This window comes from Bacillus rossius, chromosome 6 (assembly GCF_032445375.1).
Source record: "Bacillus rossius redtenbacheri isolate Brsri chromosome 6, Brsri_v3, whole genome shotgun sequence".
Lineage (NCBI taxonomy): Eukaryota > Metazoa > Arthropoda > Insecta > Phasmatodea > Bacillidae > Bacillus > Bacillus rossius.
The window spans coordinates 26,630,489-26,653,240 of NC_086334.1; the positions used below are offsets into that span (position 1 = coordinate 26,630,489).

At 40.9% G+C, this 22,752-nt stretch overlaps 1 protein-coding gene across 2 annotated transcripts in view; it reads right to left on the bottom strand.

The window, feature by feature from the left end:
* LOC134532896 (uncharacterized) overlaps window positions 1-22,752 on the bottom strand; it is a 110,681-nt gene that overhangs the window by 41,257 nt on the left and 46,672 nt on the right. For both annotated transcript variants that reach the window (XM_063369924.1, XM_063369926.1), the window contains one exon: window positions 14,977-15,073. The gene's annotated coding sequence lies outside the window, so the exon portion shown is untranslated. The remainder of the gene's footprint in view (window positions 1-14,976; window positions 15,074-22,752) is intronic.

Here is a 22,752-nt window from a genome sequence, read left to right on the forward strand (position 1 = left end):
CAAAGAGTCCAGGAGCTAATGGTTGTTATAGGGCCCTTGTCCCCATTACTTCAAACCCCGGAAGTCCCACAGTTAACAAAAAAAAATTCTGAAGACTGTAAACGTTACAGTGACCATAACTGTCGAAAGTGATCTGCGCGCTTATTGCCAACTTGTAAGGTTTCCAATGAGGTCTGTTTAATTTTCATCATAACATCGGGATGAATTCGTGTATTAAAAACAAAAATGTCAGAACTCAACTGGTTTCCCTGGTTCCTAGCCCGCTGTTGCTCGCGGAGATGAGGGATGAGCCGTTGAGGGGGGGGGGGGGGGGCGGCATGGAATGAGGAGGGGGAAGAGGGCAGACCTGCGTGATGCAGGGGCACACTGCACATGGCCCTGGCTTCCAGCCAAGAATAGCGTCGGAGCGCGGCATATTCGCCGGCAACAACAGGACACGCGCATTCGCCGCGGCACTGCCAGCGGGGCTATCTTTCCCAGTCCTACCAATATACATTTGCAATGGTCTTTAGGCGCGTTATAAAAAAAAATTATGAGCGGAGTTTTAAGATGCGCGCGCATCATGCAACAAAATTTTCAAAGAATGAAAAAAAAAAAAAAACCTACACACAAACAATTATTAATGTGCTTTCAAATCTTGTACTTGTGTGATTAAATACTTGTCCATATCATTAAAAAAAAATATTTGTTAAAATTACTGAAGGAAATTATTGTGTTTACATACTTTTTCAAGTGAATTAAATACGGTCTTATGTAAAAATGGTTCAACCCACAAACATTTTCAACTGAGTAAATTGAGCTCAAATTTGAACACACGATAATCGGTATTGTGGCAGTGCGTTGAATATTTGGTCGCAAGATGGCATAGTAGCAAGGAATGTCGGTTAAAAATATTTAGCTCAATAATTAAAAGTGTCATTTTACCTACACAATTATTTCAATAACTTTTTTTTCCTTTTGTTGGTTAACTCATTTGTGCATAACACCATCCATTTATTATAAGCGATGTTATGTTCCCGTATGTATAACGACGTCAGGTTGCTTGTAAGCTTACGTCGTCGCTGGCAGGGAGTTTCTGTGGAAGCTTTAGTAGTCTCCTGGCCGTTTTCACGGGAGTGTTTGCAAGAGGTTACTTGCACAACTGCCTGGTCAGGTTACAACCGGAGTCAAAACCGAAACGTGAGTAAGAGGTCTGAGGCCGAAGTCACACTATGCGGTTGAACAGGAGCAGTTTCTACACTATGATTTCTTCCATATAATTTTATTACATGTTCGATTTTGATACCTGCTTTGTGTACTCTAAGAAAAGCAGACGAAAGAATATTCAACCATAACGGGCTGCGAAAGTTTTAGCCGCAGCAACAGAAAACAGTGCCATTGAAAAGAACCAAGGGCCCAGGTGGAAATAATAATGCACACATTTTCAAGCCCCCTATTAAAAAAAAAAAAAAACTGATCAAGTCTTTCAGTACTCGCCAGTGATGTCTAACATCCAAAATATCTGATCACAAATTGTGTATTAACAACGCTTGAAAAAATTGAATTTTACCATACATTATACGTATGTATAACGTATTAGAGAAGCCACGTGACAATGCATCGCGCTGTTCAAAACTTCTGTTCGCGGAACGAACGCTAACAGCTGTCTCTTCTCTCGCTTGTCAAACGCTACGGAAATGTTTGCGCTCTCCGACACGCTGCAGCACAAGCGCCGACTATAGGCCGCAGCGCGCGCTTATTCCTGCTTCTTGTTACACATTTCCGCCGCAGTCACGAAATTTCTCCTCCCAAATGCAGTATAACAAGAGCCAAGATTATTCACATCAAAAATCTGAAGACTGTAAACCTTACAGTGGCCATCGCATTGCTTGTAGGGTTTCCATCCTTATATGTAGGCATACAACAAATGGCAAAATGTGTGTAATATGAGAAACTAGGGATTCGTCCGTTAGCACGTGAAACAACATCCCTGCGATTTACATCCCTGCAATTTTTGTTGGGCTTTGTAACATTTAATAACCATGAGAGAGTGAAGAAAAGTATATCAATGCTACGTCTTTTTTCCACGCAGTGCATATCAAATTCACGCAAATTTCACAAAAATGTATATCATTGAACGAGAATCATTGCAGTTAGCACGCCGGTCGATTTCACCACGCCATGTTGTCTTCTCCATTTTGACAAGTTTCAACACGTGCAACACGGGATAAAAATTAATAAAAATTCCGTTTCTCATATTTAAAAGTAATGACTATTTGAGGGTGTTTTCATGTTGAAACTAAATAGAATAAAATACCTACTTTGTGTCTCAGATACAGCTTGGAAACCTTTTTTTCTTCAAAGGTTCTATTTAGCCGTTGAATATCAGGAAACTGGCACGGAGGACGGGCGGGACGCGACGGCGCCGTAGCCGCACAGCTGCTCGCGAGGAGGGGTGGCAGTGAGGGGTGTGGAGCAGGGAAGGGGTGACGTCGCCATGGCAACGCTGACGTGTCGCCGCGCCCCTGGCTGCCCCGGCCAGACGTCCCGTCGCCCGCCGCGTCGACGAGGCTCACGAAACACACGAGGGACAGGAAGTGACTGGGGGATTTCGTGACAAATCTTAAGATAACCAACACAGATTCAAATGCTTGAATAACCAGCGTCCGTACACAATATTCTTTTAAGCCGCTTTAAAACTAAAATGTTAGTTACGTTAAGTTTATTTATTTATTTATTTATTCAATTTTTGTTCTGTAGATCCCATATGGAGGTAAGGACTCCGGGATATAGAAAAAGTCCGTTACACAAAAGCAGTAGCGGATCCAGAAGGGGGGGGGGGGGGGGCTAAGGGGCTCAAGCCCCCTCCAAAAGCATCTGGGTCCACTATTGTTTTAGTGTTTGCCTTGATAAAGCCTAGCCTTAGCTGGGTCAAGCCCCTCCCAAACCAAAATCCTGGATCCGCCACTGCACAAAAGTCCAGCTTTTAAGTCCGTTTAAAAAAAATTCCAGCTTTTAATTCCCCTCCCCCCTCCCCCCAGGATAAAAGTTTTCGCACGTCTAGGTAATCATAACTAAAATGAGTGATTTAGTTAGAGAAATTTAAAAAAAAAATCTAAAATTGTGAAAAGAAAATTTTCACAAAAAAAAAATAATTCGAAGGTGCAGTTTCTTGAGCGAGAGGTGAACTTAGGATATATTCGGGACTGATCGCGGTTCTGTGAATCTTAGGGGCTCCATACACACTCAGTTTTTCATTCTCTTGCCTTTCCATTTTTTCCTTCGGTTGTCGGTTATCAGCAATATGAGACAAGTTTAACTGTTTCTTTGTTACCACTTCACGGATATCACAAGGTTTTAAAACTTATTACTGTAGTTCCCGAATTCCCTCAACTCGTTTAGGGATTTGTACGTCTATAAACTGAACTGAGGCCCTCTAAGGGATTTCCAGGTTACACGATAGCTTTTTTTTTTTTTTTTGCCATCTCCAGCTCTGCCAATATATGAACACGGAGATTACTTTATTCCTACATGTTCTTCTTTTACATTACAACTAATCTGAACACTTTTGAATTCTTGGTAAGGGTTTTATTTCAGTTAACAAGGCGTTAAATACTTGTACTAGTGTGTCTTCAGTTTGAACATGTGTAAGGAAGGCTGTGTTTGAGTATGTGTGAGTAGCTGTTGACATTAGTGACTAGGAATTCGGTCCCAAAATGCAAACTTCAGCTGTTCTGCATTACAGTGGAAAATATTAGATGGGACCTACTGTTAGCGACTATCGCGAACTAAATACCACAGCAAAGGAAAAATTTGAATATTTATCTCGTGTTCAAGTTCTTGACCGTCTTCCTTTAGTTTGTTTCTGCATGTTATAATTTTTAATCCCTTGAAGCTCATTATTTCGGGAATGTAATCCTGCCGGCTTTTTAGCTGCACCATAGAAAAAACCGCGCGTATTTACAATGGAGCCAAGAAAATGAAGACGTTAAAATCCGTTTGTACCATACTTGGTGGTCCCCTTGTAAGACTATTCGAAAAGGAATGTTCAATCTTTACCTTAGGACGTATGTGTTGCTGATTTCACCAGCAAAAACATATTATTAAAATGTCTTAAGTCGGAACATATAGTCTGTGCCATGCAACTTGTATCAAATTTGACACAGTTCTCACAAGTAGTACCAACGGTCTGCGTATCTTTCTGCTACTGTTGTTCTGCCAAAAGTGATTGTAAACAAACATCACATGTTGCTTTGCAAGCAACATTTGGGAATTGGGTAGCCCTGGTGCTTTTTTTTTTTTTTGAGAATTGTCAAAATTCGAGAAAATTTACACGATGAAACACTTTACCTGAATTGAAAGGGTGCGGTCCGGCATGCTGCTGGAAACAGACAAGTGTTATATTTGTGTCACAAACTGTCTTTGGACGATAAACCAGCGGCTTAATGATAAGATAACATGCATCGCCTCGGGATACTTTATCTTGACACATGCACTGGTTGTAAATAGTGGGCGAGTATCGACATCGTGGTTCGAAGGTGGGAGCTATGTACTTCTTAAGGGCAATTGGGACGCGAGATAAGATGTTATGCTGTTAACACCCGCCTCTGTAGTCTTTAATGGAACTAGTCTCAAGTTTGACAGTTTTCAGTAGTGGTGCTAATGCTGTACGTCCTATCGTGTCATTGTTGTGAATGGTAGACAAACCTCATGTGATCATTAAGTGTACGAAAACAAAATGTTTTGAAAAGTCACATTTAGGAAATCTGTACCCCTGGTGTTACTTTTGAGAACTTTCAAATTTAAGACAACTGAAATGAAACAGACTACATGGAGTTAATAATATTTAATACTGTAACAGCTGCGTATTTTGTTTTCTGTTCATGTTGCGTTCAACTTGGAATTAGGTACTTCAAGAGGTGGCTCTGTGTTAACTAGTTTTAAGCCGGTCGATATGGTAGGTACATTCGTAAATATACACCGAGTAGTCATGTCTTGCCTTCGACTTAAAGATGTTCCGAGTTTGATCCCAACGGGGTCAAACTCGTATTTTCGCAACTGGGAAAACGTGGCGGACGTTGCTGGGAACCAAATGTGTTCCCTCAGAGTATTTTTTATGCTCACACCAATATTTTCCGTCGCTGCCCATTCTTACAACCTTGCCCGTCGCCGTCTCCAATGACCCCGATGTCACCGAGGTGTTAAAAGCCCTAGTTCATTCATTTGGATGACTTAAGAGGGTAGTTTCCTAAATTATTTTGCATTTTTAATTCTGATAATCCAGCTGTGTTTTAAAAAGAACCACTAGCACAGACAAAATTTGTAGTTTACTACTTAAATAGGCTTTTGCATTAGCTTGGCTTGGGGGTTCTATTAACAAACGTGAAGATTTCACCAACGTTTCGGTCAACCTTGTAGTCACCATCTTCAGTGTAGCAGTTACAGGGCTCACAAGCCAAACAACTTCAGGCAATAGTTGGTAAAGCCTAGATCCTTATTAAATACGTGTTATTTAATAATTCAGAAACTTAAAGACCAATTTATATTTCAGTTCTAGCATGTATTGAAAGCATTAAATCTGTTCAATTCTGAATTAACTGTTTATACGTAGCCTTTGTTTTATTATCTTTTAAGCTATTATTCACACACAAAACAAAATTCTCTCCCAAAATGCTCAAAATCTAATGTTTGTATGCTTCCTGGAATCATAATGCAACTACCTTAGATTGAGCCAGAACAGCTTCGTAAATGTCATTCTTTGTAATGATATACGAAGAACATTTTTTTACTCGTGAAAACTAGAAACTTTATATGATTTATATGACAAAACAAATTGTCCCAACACAAAATGGCCCACGAACTTCCTTGGTCCATGCCTATAGCTGTGCACACAGGCATAGTGCTAAAACTGGACGTGTGCCTGAGCAAAGTGACTAACAAAGTGGAGCACTAAAATGAGCTTCCTTCGACGCAGTTGCGGCAAGCAGTCTTATCGTGTTTACTGCCCGGTGCTTGCATCCGCTGATACTAACACACCGATCTCTGCTCTGCCGTTGGCAGACCTGGTTGTTGTACGTTAGGTCGCGAAAATGAACCCTTCCAGTCGTGTGGTAGGATGCACACGGGTTGTATCTGCGTTAGTGAGGCGGGATGATAAGTGCAACACTCGCCGGTGCTTCAAGCGCGGTATCGCCTATAAGCGCAAGGCTCACTCACAACTACGGGATCTGAGTGGTAACCATGACATTATATGGCGGAGAAACTAAGATAAAGTTGTAATGCGAATCCCTTGAGTTCATTCAAGAATCTTTACCATGTGTTTCATGTCTAAAAATTATTCTGAAAACACTAGTTTTAACCATTTTCACTCTTCCAAAAATACAGTTTCAAACTGAAATACGGAAACAGAACTACTTATCCGTCCACAGTGTACGTATTCTTAAATGCTCTACGTAAACAGACACCACTCGGATATATTGAGCAGTTTTCATAACACGCGGTTTCTTCTGAAGCTCTGCACGCTGTATGTGCGCTCAGGTAGGCGGGGCACCTTGTAAAGTAAACAAGTTTAAATATTACATGATGCAATATTAGTTGTGGCCATATTAAAACCTCATTCGTAATTGCCTTTCATAAAATATATTAAAATCTCTTTTAAGATTAACCTATAATTTTTTTACAGTTTTTATATTAAAGAATATTCTCGCTGGTTGACTAACCGACAGAAGGAAGCATTACAAAAAAACTAATCTTGACAAAAAATAACACGTCGGCATACTCCGCTTGGAGCGTCAACTACTTGAAAAGGGAATTTCTTCCCAAAGCTTCAAGATATAACGGTACGGTAAGCTATTAACTAGAGTGTATTTTGGTCGAAGAAAAAGATGCATTGAAGTGAGGGGAGCTGTAGAAGGAAATGAGGTGTGTAATAGCCAGCCTCGACTTACCGAGCGAGCGAGCAAAGCGAAGCTGGGTGCGATTAATAGCTGTCTGTTAGAGCGGCTGTGACAAGCTGTCGCTCTACTGCTAGCGGCTGCGGTGACTTGGGAACCGCGCAAGTTCAGCTCATTTTGCCCAAAGCTAAGACTCTGCCATCTTTTTTTATTAACGTATTTCATAACTAGACCGAGTCTTCAAGATAATCATACCTATGGCATCAGGAACACCAGTTTAATCACCTAATCTGTATATTAGAAACTTAAATTTAAATGACTTGTTAAAACTACATGTAAATCAGGAGATAAAAACTCTACTTAAGTAGAGTAACATGTGTCCGAGAAAGGATTCTCAGCAACTGAGCCTTAAGACAATGAGGAAAAAAAACGCAGATATGAAATTTTAGGGGTTTTATCGATAAAATTTTTCTCATGACAAAACATCGTTCACGTCTTACGCTATTTAAAAAAAAAAATCGGATAAAGCGTGTTTTCACTGCAACATACGTACTTGCAGCTTACAAAAAAAGGTTTGCAATACTTTCAACCCGCAATTTACTGTTATACACGGAGCTATTGGTACATGTTGTCATTTTATTAGGCAAAATTGGTTTTATTGAATATACGAGAAAAAAATAAATTGCAAATTATGGTGTTTGTTAAGCCTTTTTTGGTTTAAGTTTCTAGTACAGTGAGCAAGTTTAGCTGCCTGCCAGGCGAAAGTGTGTATTTTAAAAGCTACAACAACCCCCCTCCCCTCCTAATTCCACACGACATCCACGAGAGAGAAAAAATTGAATACAAAAGATTCCTTCAGTCTGTATTTAAAACCTTTCAAAACATTTACCATCACCGACCATCCAAGCTGTTTACAAGTAGATAACAGAACGGCTGTACCGTTTAGTTGGTTTGCTTCTAATTGAACTACTTTAGGAAGGTGTTCTCAAAATAGTTATACACAACAGTTTATCTTCCACCACAAATTACAATTAACTATGTCTTGTCTTGACTTGTATCAATGCATCAACTTAGTAAACTGTTCTAATTTGTATCAGGACTAAATAAATAGGTACTATATTAATAAACTTAAAAAAAAACTATTTAATTAAATAAAAATGCACACACTGTACTGTTTGCAAAATTGTAATTTGAAACTAAGATTCATAATCAGCAGGATATATTTCCAGGTGGCAATTTCTTTAAATGTTAGGTTAGTGCACACACTATCCAGGACGCTGATTCTGAACATAACGTAAGAATTAAGAGTGACGGTCCGTAACCAAAAACAAGGCAGGAAAAGATGTAACATGGCCTAACGTATAACAGCAAATTTGGTAGTTGTCTCATCTTTGAGACATGAAAATAATTAAAAATATAATTGTGGTAGATAGTATCTTCCACCATTGAGAGTACGCGAAATACAGTGTTACTGCACAAAATTATGTTTAACATTCAGAGTTAAATATGTATAAACTACACTCGGCATGATATCTATTTTTTTATGGTCCTACACGCAAAACTGTCGTTTAAGTATAAACCACAAATTTGTTACTGCACAGCTTGCTTGCGCACTCTGGCTGTTCACTCTGGGCTCATTGGAACAATGTGTGTTCGGAAGCTGTTAATGTGACGGAAAAATGGGCCTACGACCACCGTTTGGCAGAGGAGAAATATAATTGACGACAGAATTTTACGTCACTCCAAAAGCCCGCGATCTGCTTGAGCGGCAAAGGCAAACTCCGTTCTAATCCATTTGTGTATATATTTAATTCTAGTTGTGAAAGGAGGGTAAAAATAGGACCTCCAGGGTCTACATCGGGCAAGAGGCGGCAACCACAGAATACCTCGAAAACCAAAGTATTAGAACAGGACGTCAACCAAAGTGCTCAGTTTCCGGAGCAGTTATCGCACTAGGTACAGGAAAACCTAGTTTGTCTGGCCCTCGTTGATCCGGATCAGATTTGAAGACATTTTATTTAATATCCACATAAAAAATTTCAAATGTATTCTACATCCATGAAAACAAACACGTTTAGCACAAGATAATGTATCTGGCCGCGTTTCATTCAACCGCCATACATTTTTGAAACAGAATAAAGTTACAAATTCTTTGTTAAAAAAAATGATGTGAATCGTTATTTGTATATATTTAAATGACTTGTGGACAATGTAGGGCATGCATAATATGTAATTGCGTTACAGAAATATTTTTATCCAAGTAAATGGTAGTCTGCTAAATAAGGATTTCGTTTTACTTATTACCCGTTTTAGATGGATTATCCAAATTTTAGATTGTCCGGATTACCTTCGGTCCCAATTAATCCGAATAGGTAAACGAGGTTTAACCTTTGAATATATATACTGTATAGAAGTCGCGAGTGGATAGGATTTACACTACGTTTTTCAGGAGCGTATGAGCAGCAGCTTGGGAACTTCACCGCTGCAGGGCGCTGCCGTAACGCCCTGTATTGTCTTGTTATTTACACGTTAGAGCGCAGCACTGTCGCCCGCTGTCATTCCCCCGCACCCCCCACCCAACATTCACTGCAGCTCAAGGTCGTTCAACGGGAGATTGTGCGTCACAAAACTGTAGGGATGAGAGGTGGGGTAGAGGGTGGGTGGAGGACAACGCATGTTTGAGGGAGGGTGGGGAAGGGGTGTTTGAAAGAGTTCGACACTTGTCCGCTAGGGACCACCACAAGTCGATGCCCTAGAGATGGTGGCGATTGCGGCGGTGAATTAACCAACTACCTCAAAACCGTATTAGAAATTTTAACCTGGGCTGGCGACTTCTATACGGTATATATATTCAAAGGGTTAACTGTACCTGGGGGCGTTAGAGGGCGCGGGAGGACGGCGTGACGGCAGCCCCGGGAGACGAGGCCCGGGGCGACCCCGGGGTGGGTTGGCGGTCGAAAATAGCGGCGGGGAGGGTTGCACGTGTCCGAGCCCGACGGCCTGGCCTCCAGGCGGGCGTCCCTGGACCGAGGCCAGCCCCCGCGGCACACGTGTGTCCCTGCCGCCGCCTCCCGGGTCACTCCCCCCTCCTCCTGACAGTCCCGTCCCCCCATCCCCCCGCGCACAGCGCCCTGCGCCCGTCGGCGCCGCTGGCATTCCGGTGCGAGCACATGTCTGACAGGTTAACCAAAAAAATTGGTTGTCTGCAAAGTCGGTTTACGGACGATAGTTTTAACGTGACGTCATAACAAAACACTGATGAAATGATTGCATACTTTTTATGAATAAAATTGAATAATTTTTTATTGAATTATCACTATTTTGTATGGATACAAAGAAGGAGTGAAATGAAATCAACAATTTAAATGATAAATTTTACTTTTATTTGCACTCATTAATTCAAACATGTTTATTACTTTAACGAAGAGATTATTTTAACTATAACTTTTATACATGTTTGCTATTTAACTTCTTCCAATCTGTGTTATTCTGTTAAGGATAGGACGATGATAAGAAAAGTAGGAAATGAATGGGAGTGTTTCAAGTTTAATGTGCCTCGAAAAAGTCAAATCGATGGTTGTTCCAATCGAGTGGAAGAGAGATAGATGCGGCGCAAGCGTACAATGAGCGTAACGGGACACATCGTAACGGGACAATGTGCGTTACGGGACACTTTTTCGTGCGTGCAGCCGGTGTTCATCGATTTATTAGATGTTGTCACGTCAAAAAAATAAAAGCTAGGTGCAACATCCAACCTAGGTAACGAGCAAATTTATATATAAACGTGTTGCAAATACACTTATAATACGAAACAAGGGCTTCGGACACGAAGTTTAACACTTTTTTTTTTTTTTTTTTTTGTTCCGAACGTAACAGATATATACGCAAATCGAGTTTTCAGCTACATTTCTTGAGCGAATCGCAAGTAGTTTCCAACACCCGCCGCTAGAATTCGCTGTCGGACCAACTACGTCGACTATCAAATCATTCCATTTGCAGACCTAAATTTTAAACTGTATAACGGAGGGAGGGAGGGAGGAGAGTAGCGACGACCCTTGCAATCCGGCCAGGCGCGCGTGGCATGCCTCACGTCAGTGGACCGCACGTGACACGGCGAGTGACGTCAGTGGCCGTGCAAGATCGCCAGCCAGCTCCGAACCTGGCATTGCGGTCTGGTCTCTCGCGTTCGCAACAATACGTTGGTCTAACCAAACATGCTAAGTAACAAAATTGATTTGTTACACTTAACAAAATACAGTTTAGTTGACAAAATAATTTTGTTGAGTTAAAAATATATCCTATTAAAAAAAAATATTGTTTGAATCAAAATATGTCTACTTCGCCATAAAAATGTATATATTGTTGGGGGAAAACAAACCTTTCTCTCAGTGTGTGTGGCCTCCCACGAAGCACAGAGGCAGGTAGAGCCTACCAACCGCGGGGGACTGCAGATTGAGGATGTATTCACAATTGAGGGGAGAGGGGCATTAACAGTAGGTCGTATGCACAAGATTGGACAGCCATGATCTTACCTACTGATGCACAAACACAGAACAGACGTGTGCATGGGAAGAGAGGTCGTGCTCGTAGAACGATTTTTTTTACGAAAGCATGTGGGAACAGCTACAGAGAGTAGATAGGGTGAAATTTTGTTGGAAGTTGGGAACTTTTTTTAATTTATTTATCATAAGTAGGTAAAAAATTATGAATACGTAAATTTTCTCAGAGAATTCTTCCTTTAAAAAATTATCGTTACAGCTATTTAGATATTTGATTCGTGATAAATGAGTACATAAATTACTAAAAACAATTTTTTTGGTTCTTTAATTTTGTTAACTACAATTCTGGTATACGTACACTATGACATAATAGCGTTTACGGGCTGTTGGATAGCTGTTGCGAAAAAATATTACTGACAATATTTGTTTACTAACTCTACAGATGTTATTTCCATCGTGAAATTATATTGTCTAAAATTAACACGTAGGAATTCAATTGTGAACATATTTCGCATAGGTCGTGTGACGGGTCGTGTGCATGGTCTGATATTCACTCGCTTATTATTTTTCGATCGTGAACCCAGATTAACATCACAGTTGGACTGCATCAGGGCCTTGTCACTGACAAGTCAGTCTGACTTGTCAGTCACTCCGATGAGCCCCAGCCCCCTAGCAGCCACGGTCGCTTTGTTTCTCTCGGCGGCCCTGTGTACGTCACACGGCAGTCCCGACTGAAAGACTGTCTGAGCAACAGAAGAGGTTGTGAATTTTTTTTTATGTGTAAACCAGCTTAGCTCTCGGTATACGCCATTTGATAAGAGTGACATTGTGAATGGAATGCAAGTAGCATGGAACGGAAATGTGTAACCAACGGTGCTGCAATCTGTGGCTGGTGGTAAGAACCAAAGTTCACAAAGCCTAAGGGAAACTTACTGTTTAGTTGATTTTAAGAAGACGGGACAGTATTTTAATAGAATTCCTTGTCAATCAGGTCAAAAGCCGGGGTTAAAGTGTTTTTTCAAGTGTTTCGCTTTTATTGGAGCCGTTTCATTACCAATTTAAACTTGCGCTCTGCAAACCGAATAATTCGCTGGTCGACACGTGGCTGCTTCAGAAGTGGATTTTAGCGGCGGGTGCGGAAACTGCGCGTGAATCGCGACAAGAAATGACGTCAAAAACAATATTTTCGTCAATTTATCACGCTAGGCGTGATGTTACAGAATCCCACGTTAAATTTCGGGTCCCGGGTTTCGTACCATAAGTTTATTTGCAGAACGAAATCACATGGATTTTCTAGTTACCGAGGTCAGATGTTTACACATCTCTGGCAAGTACTAAAAGACTATCACAATATTTTTGTTTTTTATTTTTTCCTATCCTAACTAAAAACCAAGTGTATTTGAGAGGGGTCAAGGTATAGGGAAAACTAAGAGTGTCTCATGCCGAAGCGTGCACGCCTAATCACGCATCGGTTAAGCCCACGCAGGATGGATAGCCTGCATCATGTGCTAGAACGCGATTGGCCAGATATGGCCAGCGATTAGTGACATGATAACTCCTCCATCTTAACTCTAGACTGTGAGGTAAAACCTTCGCAGATCGGGACATACAAAAAAAAGTGACCCAGAAATAAGAGTTGTTCGGGGAAGAAATATACTACTGTACAAGGGGTGGGAACTTGCATATTGGTGGATTTTTTCTTCTTCAGAGGGCGAAGTTCGTTATTTCCCACCCGGACATGTTTTCGGAGGCCCGAAGGCCAACGCACCCTCCTTCCACCCCTCCCAAATGTGCGCCCTTTAAGGGTAGATTGGGAGTCTGCTTACAGATCTGTATAGTCCAGAGCCCTGCCTTACTGAAGCTACCAGATCCAGAAAACATGTCCCCTCCACCACTACAGCACCCGCTGGACTAGAAGAGTGGCTTCACAGGAACCTGGAGACTGAAATCCCCAGGTGGAGCTACGTCCGGGTAAGGGTTCAAGTCAGCTGCTTCCACAGCCCAGCAGATCTAATTGCCATGCGATTTTTTTTTTTTAAACTTGTAATCTCCCTTCTCAACAGGATACGCATTTGAAAACGCAGTCACTGACCTGTGGAGTGTTGGTTCCCTGGCACCCGCCAATAAACAGGTAGCGCCGCTTCCTGCAGCGCGGCGCGCCACGGTTCGCGGAGTCCACGTACCGGCACGAACAACCGCCAGAAACTGTCTCATTGGCAAGTCAGCGGCTAGCCCGAGAGGGTTCCCGGCCACTTCCCCGTAGCGGCTGTCTCCACGACTAGCGAGCGCTAATTCATATCGACTCATTAGAGTTAAGCACTCATGCATCATTCAACTATTTTTTGCGCTTAAGATATTTATTAATATGTTTGCAGTTTTATTAAGTAACTAATTTCCGGCATGAGTTGCAATGCCTCATTTTTTTTAAATTTATACTTTTTTAAGCGCGTTATGAAAAAATTATGAGTCAAATTTTTAGATGCGCGCGCATCACTGTAACACAAAATTAACAGTTCAAGCTGCCCGCTAAACCGCTCATTAATCTCGAAAAAAACCTACCAATAAAATAGAAATAGAACCTCTATTAGTCGCGCATGTTGGCATGCTCGTCGCCTCTGATCACTGTTTTCATATTTATAATATTTATCCACATGTTTCTAGTTTATCCACATGTCTCATGTTGCAAATACACTTAAAATACAAAACTCGTTCACGAAAATTATTAACTTGTAGAATTCTTTAAAATAATGCCGAGCGTGACAAATATACGAAAATTGTGATTTCAACTACATTTCTGGACGCGAAATCACACAAGTTAACGAGGTTAGATCAACTAGGCGACTGGTATGAAGGACGAATGCCCAGTAGTGTATTGTGTTGAGTCTACTGGTGGGAGTGAGTCGAGCGACAAAGGTGCCTATTGGCCAGTAGCTACGTCAAGGATGACGTTCAGTCGCGACCAGTCTTTAATAGGTGAATTAGTTTCGTCTCAAATGATGAATAATGAAAAAAATAAGTACGATATGTTTTTTTAATGGTTTTTAAACAGCGGACATAAAATATACACTTAGAACAGATACTAAAAGGTATATAGATGTGAGGTAGAGAGAGATAGAGGGAGATATAGATAGATATGGAGAGGTAGATATATATAATTAGAGAGATAGCGATATGCAAAAAGGAACAGAGAATTAGAGAGATGCTTTGTATGTGTACCTGTTTCAAACAATTATAATTCGACTATACAATCATTCAATTTGCAGAGCTGAATTTTAAACTATACAAAGAAACGGCTCTGATATAAGAGACTTGAAAAAAAAAAATACTAAATCCCGCCTTTGGCACGGAATTCTCGACAAGGAATTTTATTAAAATACTGCCCATGTTGTTTAAAGTTCATCAAGCAGTTAGTATAAAGTTCGCATTTGGGTTTGTGAGCTTTGGATAGCGCCATCCGCCACGGACGGCAGCACCGTGGTCACACGTTTCGGTTCCACGCCGACTTACATTCCGTTTCGCGGCATTACTCCCACCGAGTTCCGTACATCGTCGAAACAAACACGTCAGTCAGTCTGTTGCCACCCGCGCCCGTGAAGCCGGAGTACCTGCGTGCTGGCTGGTGCGACGTCACCGGGTGGACGTGACGTGACGGCGGCGCGGCCAGCTGTCATGTCACACCGCCGCTCCGCGCTGGCGGCAGGCCTGCAACCACACACACGCGCACAGCTGCATTCCTGTCGGGACCTGCATCGAGGCCTGCTTCAACAGGACATGTTGATACTTTTCCAAGTCTCGCCATTACCATTGGTTAATGTCCACTTCCGTCATTTTAACACTATACCTACAGACCGGAAAAATTCGCGAATTCATTTCGCGAAAGGCTAAAATACAAATAGTTATACCTCATTGCTGGCTCTGCTATTGGCTCACCACTCACCTGGGTGACTGGGTCAATGAGAAACACCCAACCAAAGCTTTATCGAATCACCGGCTGCTACGTTGGGACGCCTCACAAGACAGCAGCCAATGAGTGGGTGACATTTGACCGAGTGTACGTAGAACTATGGAGTTCATCCTGGAGGTCATTGAACCCGCGAATTTTTCCGGTCCCTAACTATACCTAAGTACAGGAAAAATTCGCGGGTTCAATGACCTCCAGGATGAACTCCATAGTTCTACGTACACTCGGTCAAATGTTACCCACTCATTGGCTGCTGTCTTGTGAGGCGTCCCAACGTAGCAGCCGGTGATTCGATAAAGCTTTGGTTGGGTGTTTCTCTTTGGCCCAGTCACCCAGGTGAGTGGTGAGCCAATAGCAGAGGCAGCACTGAGGTATAACTATTTGTATTTTAGCCTTTCGCGAAATGAATTCGCGAATTTTTCCCGTCTCTTAAATATACCTCTTGCATTTGATGTTCTGTCACAAATATTTTCAACGCATATTTACTAAGTGTTACATGGAATGGGCTTAAAAAGTCCGCTTAGGGGGGCGTCCATAAATTACGTGAGGCGTTAAGGGGGAGGGGGGGTATCCAGCAGAATCTCACCCCCAATCTCACGTGGGGTTCCTCAAGAAACACTGTAAAATTGCTAGAAAAATGGGTTAAATTAAGTAAAACATGTTTCTCCCCTAAAATATGGCTAAATCATACAAAGTAATATCTATCGCGGTAATGCGAACGCCACAAAGTCACTCTCGAGACCACACATGAGTCCCCGTGGACTGAATTATAATGAATATTCTTTTGCTAATTTTATTGGTTCCTTTTTAAGTACCTAGTTTATTGTTCGATTTTCTCACTGTGATTCTTGACTACGTTCTGTCTTATATAAAAATAACTAAGCAAATTACGTTTCTTTTAATTAATCCAACGCAATCTGGCACAGATTAACGTATTTACACTAAATAACGCATTGTGAAAAATCTCACGATATTGGGGGGAGGTGGCTTGAGCCAAATCTCACATCTTACCAAGGAGGGAGGGGGTCGATTAATCGCCAAAATCGTAATTACTGGACGCCCCCTTACTAATGCTATACTAAAAATCATGGAGGTATTAGTCCATGGAGTGTGTGCGTGTTCTGAAGTTAAAAGTCAACTCATTAGCAATTGGATAGCAAAACAAATCGTAGCTGTATAAGATTGTATGCTATGAATTTTTTAATAGCTTGATAAAAAATCGCCAGGAAAAATCGTAAAATGCTAAAAAAATATATACATAATAATAATAATACCAACACATCTGGAATTTAGCGTTAAACTTCATTGTAACCAAAAATTGTTTTAATATACAGGATTGAGGAGTCGTTCTCAGTTGACTAAGTATTAACATGGAAAAGATGGAACAAAGAAACTACGTTACTTCCTTTCACCATGCTAAAAAAATGAAGAGTTTTAAGACAAAGTCTACATACTAAAGGTTAATTCTGGATTGCACACACGATTTCGTGCTTTCAATACACGGCCAGGACGTACAAAATTTTGCCTTAAAAGTTCCTAAAAACCGTAAATAAGGACTTCTAAAGTTGAGAAAGCCTTTAATAAACAAGAAAATAAGGTTATATATTTATTTCTTGATAAATCACGAGCAAAAATAAACGAAATCACAGAAACGCAAAACAGGATATTATTTGGGTGTTTTTGCAGTGTGTGCGCGCTTAAAAAAAACGGAGGAGGGTTGGCAGTCGGGGCTCGAACCCGTGGTGTCTTAGGGCGTAGTAAATAGAAATAAATGGAGAAAAAATAAACGAAACATTCGACGACATGAGTTACAATCCCGGTGTGATCAACCAGAGGGGATGCTGCAGACACAGCAGGGGGACAGGGGAAGAGGGGCGGCGACCTTGGCGTGACGTGTCCGGCCGGCTGCCCCCGATACCCGCCCTTGGAGGGGCGGGCCTATGCCCATGTACAAACGAGCGGCCAGCTGTGCGAGCTGGTCTCCCGGAGATATTAGGGTCGAGGACCGAGTCACTTTCTCCTCGCCGCGCCGCGGGGAGGCTTTATTATGCACGCGTTTACCTGTTTGCATTCAGCGACTGCACTGCCTGATCGCGCTGATGACACGCCCCCTTTTCCCAATAACCATTTGTTCCCATACACACGGCACAAACTTACTAGCCTCCGCCCCCGACCCCTCTCTCTTTTCCACAAGCAATAAAATTGCAAGGCTTAATTTATTTTCCACTAGTCTCCATTATATGGTTTGTATATTTTTCATGAAAACCCCGGGTACTTACAAAACGTCAAGTAAACGTTTTATTTCACAGTCCTGTTTGTTCCACACTAACCACACGTGGACAGGCAATCAGTAAATCAAAACGCAGATTCATAAAATTTGTAATATCAGTTGAAATAATAATAATAATAAAACTATTATGAGCACTTGTCAGTTACTTTGAAAAGGAATAAACATGGAAAATAACAATGCAGAATTATGCAACTGCGTTGCGATGCAAGTGTAAAATTTTAAACGCAAGGCTTTATTGTTCCTGATTTCAAGAACTGCGTCCAAATATGGCAGAGCACTACTACGAATCAGTTGTATTTGACTGAATAATTGTTTTAACTGTTTCATTATGAACCAGTTTGAAGCATTCTGAACAGTATTCTAGGGAAATCTTATTGATTTGCACGGTTTAAACAATTAATTACCAAGAGTGCAGATGGAATATTATTTGTGAAGGCTTAGGTATATCCGATCTGGTAAGAAGACGTAAATGTATAAACAATGATCGTGCGTCTTCATCAATCGTATGCGAAGGCTTTACAAGTAAAACATGCGTTCTGAAATAAAATTTAAAAAAAAATCCATATTTATTTTATCCTACTAGAATTACTGATAATCTGCAACATATTGTATAAGGTTAATAACGGGAAAGTGTCTAAAATCCACAAGACAAGTCATGTTCAGCGCTCCTGGCAGCGTTAATAATATCACTATTACGAATTTTTTAATGTTTATTTCTAGTTAATTGTTATTTAATGCCCAAGTGGTTATCAATAACTGCATGTAACGTGTGTGGAAAGTTTTTCACGGATATTTTAGATCTCACATCGCTAGGAGCGTTTTAGTAGAGTTGTCTCTGGTTTCCTACACTAACGTACTACCATATTTTACCTTACAACAGCGAAAGAACATTGCTGGCCTTACCGTAATTTTAGCCGATTTATAGTCAGCCGTACTGCCCCTAGGCACAGGTCTAACTGGTTTTGCCAGTCAGCAACAGTTCATTAAGTGAATTGGACGTAGTTATGCAAAAAGGAACCAACCCACATGAAACCTATTCTGAATATTTTGAAGTTAAAGTTAATTATAAATTGTAATTCTCGTATTGATAAGATAATGTGGGTATAATTTTAATGGTCTAGTATAAATACTGATATAATAATAGCAACAACGGTACGATTAACATTGTACTATTTTAATTTATTTTCAGAAATAATATAACAAAATTGTGGGTTGGTTCCTTTTTGCATAACTATGTCCAATTTATGTGCAAAGCTTCGGATGTGGTTTTCCTGGGTATTCACTCACTATTTGCACTTCGGGCCTCCTTATTATAAACTTTCAGGGACCATACTATGTTTATACCTGCGTGTCACGTCCAAAATTCGTTTACAATTTAATTTAATGGTAGAAGTAAATAATTATTCCAACGATGCTTACCATCACGCATTTTCATTGTAAGAGGGAAAGAAACAAAAATAAACCTAGATATAAGTGCGATTTGCGTGACTAATAAAATATTCTTTCATATTTTAATAATTTATAGGGAAAACGTATTCCAATACGTCTAAGTTGTTCAGTCGTATGAACGAGTGTGCTGTATTACGGCACGGAATGTCAACCTTATCACTTATCCCTGCCATACACTATACACTATATACTATTGGTTAGTGTTAAAAATAAAAATATTGGCTTGGCCACAACATTTAAATCCTTAATTAAAAGTTACTAAATTTTACAACAAATATTCGTCCGCCATCATTTAAAGAAACCAGATTTAAGAACCCTACACGAAATATAAAAAATAAAGCTTGATGCCAACCTTTAAATAATAACACCAAAAACTTAAATGGACTAATCATACTTGAACAGGTATGTGGGATCCTCAAGAAATCTGCACCTGCTTTCCATCACACTTTTACGAGAGAAAAAAAAAAGAATGTTTATAGGTATTTTATGGAAATGCTTGGTCTGTTGTCCTTGACAACAGTTCCCGTATATGGTGGTATTTTAAAAACCTTAACACGTATCCTTCGCCTAGAAGTAAATAGGCTAGAGTGAACACACACTCCACGGCCGATATATGATAAGATCCCGCGCACACATGTGTTCCACTGCACCCGGGGGTGTATACCCTGCACGAACTATAACACTGGCTTACGCGCCAGACTGATGAATTATTGAAAAATATAAGTATTTTATTTAATTAATTTGTCATCATTGTACGTAACATGTCTTTCCCAATATACTTATGCAAACTTGTGCATATATATAAGTATATAGAAGTATATGTATACTTATATACAGACAATATATACGCAAATTATATTTTTAACTACTAGTTTCCGCATCCGCCGCTAGTATTCGTTGGCGTAGCAGCTACGTCGACTATCGAATCATTTGTTTTTCAGGGCGAAATATTAAACTATACAATAAAACTTCTCGGATAAAAGTGAAAAGACTGACAGAAATACTTAACCCCACCTTTGGACCTTATTTCCGACAAAGAATATTATTAAAATTTTGTTCAAATTCATTAAACCGCGAATATTATAAGTTAACATTTGGCTTTGTGAACTTTGATTAGCGCCATTCCATACGACTTTCATTCCATTCACGAAATTTAACTCAAACATTCCCACCAAAATGCCGTGCTTCGAGAGCTAAGATGTTACACATCGAAAATTGATAACATTAGTATTAAAAATATTACTTTTAAAAAAACTACAGCTCCTAGCTACTTTCCATTTACCCTGATTTCACCAATATTGCTTCTTAGTCAGGTTTCAATGCACGATGACAAAAGGAAGAACACTTTGTTTACAATTTCGTCAGTGAGGCAGTTACTTTCCTCTTGCCAACCCTCCAACCCCCCCCCCCCCCCCCGGCCGCGAACCCCCGCTTGCCGAATGCAATGAAGAAAAAAAAACTCACATAAAAACCTCTTGATAGCCAATTAGACGATGTCATTATAGGCGGGATGAGGTGTGAAGTCGTGACACGGAGCAAGGGAAAGAAAAAAAAACAACAACAACCGGCTAGTGGTGACGTCCAACAAGTTTTCCACTTGGGGAAAAAAAAATCCAAGTTGGACCCCTCCGGGAATCGAAACCCGGATATCCAGCCTTGGGGGGAGGAGACGCAGTGATGCGACCGCCCAACCGCCACGGCCATGCGAGCAGGAGGACGAGGATCCCTCTACGCCTGTGGCTGCTCTATGCTTCTTCCAGCACCCGTGGCGAGGACGGGTCGCGGCGCTGCCGTACAAGGCGGTAATGTCAGGGGGATGGCCTCAAGAGCCGACGGCCTCCCCTCTCCGGCGCCGGGCCCTTGACGGCTGGGGCCACCGCAGCGGGCACAGTTCCGAGACGGGTCGTTACCACAACGCCGAACGTACAATAACGCTGAATACCATAACGCCGAATGTCAAAATTGACCACAACGCCGACAGCTAGAAAACTGCTGTGCACCACAACGCCGAAAAATGTTTTGCGGGGAAGGGGGGCCACAGGAGCAAAATGAAAAACAACTGAATGAATTTGTGTGCTAACCTTACCTAACGTAACCTTTGTGGCAGTCCTGCAATGACATTTTTCGGCGTTGTGGTACACAGAAGTTTTCTAAGTGTCGGCGTTGTGGTCAATTTTGACATTCAGCGTTATGGTATTCGGCGTTATTGTACGTTCGGCGTTGTGGTGCGTCCCCTTCCGGAGACTACAGATGATGGCCAACTTTACCCTCGCTTAAGCTTCGGCCACACAGAAAGCTACGCTATGTTCGCTATGTTCGCGATTTTCGCTATGTCCGCTATGTTTGCTGCGCCAGGTGGCCACACAGAATAGTGCAGTTTGCGATGTCGGCGAGGCGCATGCCGTGGGATTCCGATGAGGATGATATTCTGTTGGCTCTCACAGTATGCAAACGAAAGAAGAAATGGGTTAATGAAGTGAATCTCAAAAGAAATGAATTTGGTGAATTTCATCATTTAATGAAGCAGTTGCGTGCGGACGAGGCCAAATTTATTGAATACTTTAGAATAAATACAACTCAGTTGGATAGCATATTATTGCTAATCAAGAATAAAATTGAGAAAAAGAATTTAAATTACAGGAAAAGCATTGGAGCAGAAGAACGACTAGCAGTTTGCTTGAGGTAAGTAAACAATGAATTCATTACGTTATAATTCTTTAGCGATTAATATCAACAAGTTAAGTAAAAGGAATGGTATGAATAAAGTAATTTTAAATCAATATTATTCCATAAATACCCAGTATGAGGGTACACTGCAATATACACACATATTTTTAAGGATTAACTCATAGTGGGAATGTTACTAATATTTATAGCAGATAACCAATTTAACAAAGTTGAAATAATTATAAGCCGGCTTCTGTTTCATACCTTGGTGACAGTGGTATTTCCACATTAAAGGAAGTGAAGGTGTTTATGTCTGTGGAAGTAATAAGTAAGGCGATGGTGTTGAAACCACATTAAAAGATGAAGAGGAATCGGAAACTTGAAGTTCATGTTCCATTTCGGCACTTACGACAACATTCATCACTTCTTTTTTTTATTTTGAGCTGCACAGGTCGAGGGAGGCGCTTGGTACTTTCACAAACACTCGCAAAGAAGTAATCTATATCGCCCAGTTGCTTTTTGTTTTCTTTTTTGTTTTGCATCTTGTAGGAAAGTACCTTATCCACATCTCGTTTCTCGTCAGTGCTGACTCTTCCTCTTAGGTCGAGTATCATTTGATATTTCTTCAACCTGGCATTCAAGGTGTTAATTCACATCTGGGCTGGCCGGTATTTCCTGGGCCTCTTGAGAAGTGCATTCCAAGTCAACATTGGAATGTGTTTCTCTCCCTAATACATTTGGTTGGAGGAAAGACATCTGCTGGTCGAACTTCCACACTTTCATGGTTTTTGCCCCATCACCACTCTTACTTTTCCTTCTTAGCAATGCTTGACGATAGCTGTCTTGCAGTCTCTTCCATTCTACTTTCAGATCCGCCACTGCAACAAACAATAGCACATACATACCATTTATGATCTACTAGTCGTCAGTTATATTACTAAATAAGCTATATTATGTTTGAAATAAAAAAGTGTGAGAAACTTGTACACAAATTATTTTTATTTTTTGTTTTAT